Here is a 6,313-nt window from a genome sequence, read left to right on the forward strand (position 1 = left end):
GCGTCATTTCACTATTAACCACAACACAACAGTAAATAATATAACTGTAATATTTGGTGGAAAAGATGCCAGGATTAGTCAGGATTCCGGTAAAGAATATGTCCACAGCACCGTATGCTTGTGGCAAGAGGCCCCTGAATGGATCGGGAGGTCAGGCTTGGTGACGTGAGTGTCCTCGTACCCCGAAGCCGTGGGATGATGCTCATAATATCATTCACTCGTTTGTCTGGACCAGACACGATTCTTTACAGGCCGCTGTCATCTAGTTGGGATAACATGCTGATGTGGGATCGTTCAGGACTCCGAGGGTGTACATTGTTTATTGCGATTGCTGGCTATTGGTCTGGTCCTTGACGATTATTGAGTTAGACACGTATTTATTTTCAGTCGATTTAGTTATGTGGTAGCCTCGTTGTAAATACGATCATCATAATTGTCAGTTGAGTTGATATTCTAGATGGGGGCCTGGGATTTTTTTATACAAATTATATGTTCCCTAAAAGACTTGAAAAGTCATTCGACCTCGTGTTTGAAACATGAAAAAACGTTCACTGTGCGCTGGATGTTCTGAAAAATAGAAGCAAGGACTTCACAGAAAGATGCATACCATATTATAGCTTCACCAGTCTTGCAGTTTCTGAACGGAAGGTGTTTACAAGACCCTGAAAGTATTTCGAGAGAAACTGTAATTTGAAAACAAGATCAACACTAACATACATGTACATGAAAAAACTCTTAACATGTGGAGAGTTTAAGTAAGGATAAGATTTATGAATGAACAACTTCCTTATAACAATTCGGAGCGACGTTTCGGTGTAGGTTCGGTGAATGGCTGACAAGTATATATACAGGTAGGAGGCAGTGTTTATACAATAGACTTGAATCAATCAATCTTTATTGTATGAAAGGCCATTGGCCCATATACACATAGAGATAAACAATATCATTTACAGCTGTACAGCGCATTATATAATTATTGGATAACTAATATGATGCTTGACATGTATTAGAGGTATTGTAATAACAGTGGTAATAACCACAGTGGCAGTAGTAGTATAAAATACAAAAGGAATGGAATAGCATAGCACGACGTTCAATACAAAAGAATCTATCAGTAATATATACTCATCATGTCATGACAATTTGACAATTTAAATGTATATGCATTTCTAGTAGAAACAAACAGACAAAAATGAAATCAGATGTAGTTACACTGGAGTGGAGAAGCCTGTTATGTACACAAAAAGCGTAGTAAACATATTGATCGGCGAAGTCAGTGATATAAACAAAAGGGTGAAGCCAGTAATATAAACAAAAGGATTATGACTGATTGGGATCTTTGTTGAGTTGATGGTACGCCAGGGGTATGTAATAGCCTTGGTCACGGTTGATTGAGCCACACAATCAAGAGACTCGTAAAGAAATAGGCCAACATTGATGTAGTTTACAAAAGAACTCACACCATTCAGAACCCAATTTAAGCCAGAGGAAAACCACCATCCAGCCCACAACCAACTAAAACCACACGATCCTTCCGACTCCCAAACAACCAATCAATATTCACGGCAGAACTAATGGGCATGGCCTCAGCCCTCCATAATCAAGAATCCAAAAAACACAAAAATATCCTAATACTTACCGACTCCCTAAGTGGACTGCAAGCCCTCCAAAACAAAAATACCAAAAACCGACCTAAATTAATAAATCAAATACTTAAAAGCTCCAACGACCTAACTAAGGCAGGCAAACAAATAACCTTCTTGTGGATACCCGCCCACGTAGGAATATACGGTAACGAAAACGCCGATAAAGCAGCTAAACTATCCCTCAAAATCCCAGAAATAAGCTTAAACTTACCCATCTCAAAATCAGAAATTAAAAGTGTAAACAAGCAAAAACTCACAAAAAAATGGCATAACCTATATCTAAACTCAAATAGCCAAATCAAAAAAGTGCTCAGCAAACCACTAACCAAACCCAAAATTCTCCATCCATCGACAAAAATCGACAGAGTAATCACTAAACTCCAAACAGGACAAACCAACCTAAATAACCACCTAAAAAAATTTAAAAAACACACTACAGGTAACTGCCCACACTGCAAACAACCAGTAACCCCAGAACACGCACTCATCCACTGCACACACTACCTAACACATCGAACCGCATTACAAACCACCCTAAATCTAAACAAGGCTCTAACTCTAGAAGCAATACTAAACCCACAAAATAAACTAGAAAACTTCAAGGCCTTAGGCGTATTCTTAATAAAAACGGAACTAATAAAACGCATCTAAAAACACAATAACCTACCAAATCAAAATCACATAAACAAACAAACATCCACCATACCCAGCTCCCTTAGTTCTCCTCCCCAATCCCATCGGCATCTATTCCTAATCTCAAAATTCCCAAATTCTATATAAGCAACCCCTAAAACCCCCCTCTTGGGTTGCACAGACCACCTTCGCCCCTTTCGGAAACACATTAAATGGCCTGGCCGTGCCCGTGTGCGAAATACGCATCAGTCGGAAAGCGCACGTTAAATCTCCAAAGTAAGTAAGTAAGTAAGTACCATCCAGCCTCCAACTAGAACCATCAGGAGCAGTGTACCACATTCCGTGCAATTGTGGACACGCTTAAATTTGGAGAAACATCGAGGCCCCTCAAAACCCGAATTAAAGAACATCAAAGCTCAGTCTCTAAAGATGACTCTAAGTCAGCTCTATCAGACCGAAGCCACAGCATCCAGTGGGATAACGTAAAAGCCCTCACCACCACACTCAAAGACTTCAAAATCAGAAAACTACAAAAAGCCATCAATATCAAAAGACTTCAACCGTTAATCAACCGTGATGATCAAAGCTATTACACCTGGCGTACCATCAACTTATCAAAGACCCAAATCCTTTTGTTCATATTACTGGCGTCACCCTTTTCCTTTAGTATATTACTGACTTCGCCGGTCAATATGTTTACTACCTTTTTGTGTACATAACAGACTTCTCCACTCAAGTGTACGCCTCTTGCTTGATAACGGTGTTAGAACCTACACCGAAACGTCGCTCCTAATTGTAATAAAGAAGTTGTTCATCCATAAATTATATCCTTACTTAATACTTTTAAATGCCTCTCAAAGAAATTATTTGGACAGTCTGATTATAAACTACACAGATGATGATTCGAACCTCTTGAACGAATTCAGGTATCCATGTGGGGGATATCCATGCCAATATGCAGCTTGGTCAAATTGTATCCGAGATGATGCTTAAAGACCATGCAACGGAGACTGGACAAGAAGGACATGACATTAGCGCGATTTAGCTATCAATCAAAAGGTCAATGCACAATGTCATTTGGGGAGCGTTCTGTTGTGTTATTTTATTTATATTATCATGGCGTCATATATTTCAAATATTCAGAATTACTATTAAATAAAATTGTACGTTATGCCGAAGGAATGCTGAGGGGAAGTAATATAAATTCTACCATGAATTTGTAAAATACTCGATTCTGATTTGTCTTTCAGGTTTCACATTTTAAATAACCACCTCTGATTTATATACGATTTGACGACCACATCACCGCGGAAACTTATATTTAATTTCAATACCATATTTCAATCATTGTCGGTAAATTGTTTTGAAATAAATAAATCATAATTACAATTATAAGTTACACAAGGAAAGAATACAGATTGGGCAGAAAACAGAAATAGACAACGAGAGTGTATACATGCAATGAAGTCTTCCAGACAACAAAGAGCTCTGAGTTAGGCGCATTTCCACATCCGACTGCGCGTTCAGCTCCCAATACGTTTTGGAGCGGTGAAATCTACATGTAACCTTACGTTAGCTCTTCATTGAAAACACTACTTTTACATCCAGAATGATTGATCGGCTTTAGCCCGACCCTGAATACATTAACCACTCTGCGGTCGCCCCCGGGATGGTTGGTTAATTAGTGTATTGTTTGGCTTTTCCATAAAATAATCAGATTTCGTCGACAAGCACAAGCAAAATGATTGATTCAGCTAGAAGATGGTCGCTTTTTCAACAGTAAAGCTATCAGTGTCAGTATTCCAAAGAGACAGGCATGGTGAAAGGCAAAGAAAGGATTATATTGAGACACGCCATTTGGTGTCTGCAGAGTAAAGTCCCTTAGTCTTGCAAGGATCCCTAGACCGTTGATTCAAATCACAGATTATCATCCCGGGTTTGTCAACACAATGCCCTTGCTCGCGTTTTACATTACGTGTACGCCATGTCATAAAAAAAATCCTGTTCTATACGAGATCTTAGTGTGCATGAAGGCCCAGAATGATGCAGGTCCTAGACTTTGGTAAAACCGTATGGGGATTGTCTTGACATACATAGACATGTGATGAGTGAGAACCGTGATATTTACACCCAATCATAGGGAAGCAGCTCTGTACAGCGAATTGCGCCGTCTCAAACGACTGACAATCCCATGCCCCTGGATGTCAGTTAGAAGATATCGATACTGCATCCGGTGACGTAAGTAATAACATCACTTTCTGGGTAACCGTGTACTGTACAAACATAGGGAAAAAAACTACGAACAACCAGCAACACGGATAATGTGTCCCTTATGAATTAATCCTGCAATTTTCAACTAATTCACGACGAACAAATAATCGGTAATTACGAGCTGCAAATAGGTTAGTTTGTATACCACCAATGGTATTCTGTCAGAGAAAATGTAGACAAATCAAAAGGAGACATGAGTTCAGCCACTGTATTGTTGGAACGACGTCATAAAATCGCCATGATATCATGAACAATATATTACGTCATCTTCAATTATTATGATAATTCGTTTATATTACGTCACGTTGCTAGGGGCCTCTTCTCAAACAGTGAAACAATGGAACAAGTGGTATAATGCTCAGAGAGAATTACTGAACAATATTTTAACCTTAGTCACTCACTCACTTATTTTAGGTTTAAGGTCCACTATTGATCCAGTCAATTTCGTGGACGTGACCTGGCATGGAGGTGAAATGGGGTTTAACGTCGCGTCCAAGATTACTGCACTTATATAGCGACGTGCATTGTTGCGACGTGTGTGTGTGCTTGTACTAGACCGGACTGATGCTGATTTATAGTGCTAGCTCACTGAGATACCATGTCGCAGTTTAACATGAATACCCCACTTAGACACAGTATACTGACTCCGAGCCGACCAGTCCTTGTTTTAGCCCCTTAATGCTGAGCGCCAGACAGGGTAACAACAAGTACCATATATTAACATCTTTTGGTATGACGCGGCCGGGGGTCGAACTCCGGACCTTCCGCTCTCCGGGCGGACGCTCTACCACTAGACCACGGAGGCGGTCGACTTGACGTGGAGTTTACTCTGATTACATTCATAAATGTAACAATGTCTTTTGGTGTCTTTGCACGTACCTGTGTCAAATAACGAGCTATATCATGATGTTCTGAAGTAAATAAATTAATTATCAAAGACAACGAAAGACTCGAAGTGTCTCTTCTGATACGTTGTACGACCATGCATTCCTCGAGGATAAAGTAACACAACCGGTCATCATCTCTGTACGTTTGAAGAGCTCCATCTTGCCCTAAAGCCGGGTCAGTATTGTTGTTCATTAAGGCGACAAAACAATTTCCGTAATCCCATGAAACCTCTGCTAAAAGCTGCTTCCGGTGATATAATAAACACGTGCTTATAAATCACTATGAATTATTGAACACAGGATACAAGTTGTTCGCGATGAGGTGGGCGTTTCCTGCCCTACGACTGGCGGTCGTCACAAACACGTGCAAAGGCATACCATACAACTTTTAGAAAGTTATTTTTCTGAAAGCTTTAATTGTTGTAACCTTGTTCAAACAACTTCTTAGCAGGTATCGTACGACGCTCCTGGAAATCTTGGAATCACAATATTAAACGTGGGTATTCATAGGTGGTCACATATGGTTCTCTGTGATGAGTTTGGTTTTAGTGAGTGAGTGAGTTGTGTTTAACGCCGCTTTTAACGGTATTCCAGTTATATCACGGCGTCTCAGCTTAAAGTGGGAGGAAAGCCCCAAGTGATGCAGGTGTTAGACGTTTACCACTTTGTTGCAACCCACGAGCACGGGTTTGGTGCTGACAAACCTAGAAACATAATCGGGGCGAACCGGGATTCGAACCCACGACCATAGGTTTCTAGCGTGCCCAAGGGACGCAACTCAAGACGACTTAGACGACTGGGCCACCCGTGCCCCCGAGTTTGGCTATAATTTATCCTTCAATGTTGGCCGCAGACCCGTCTCTAGACGACAGGTTA

Source organism: Haliotis rufescens, unplaced genomic scaffold (genome assembly GCF_023055435.1).
Source record: "Haliotis rufescens isolate VD_foot unplaced genomic scaffold, xgHalRufe1.0.p SCAF_4, whole genome shotgun sequence".
Classification (NCBI taxonomy): domain Eukaryota; kingdom Metazoa; phylum Mollusca; class Gastropoda; order Lepetellida; family Haliotidae; genus Haliotis; species Haliotis rufescens.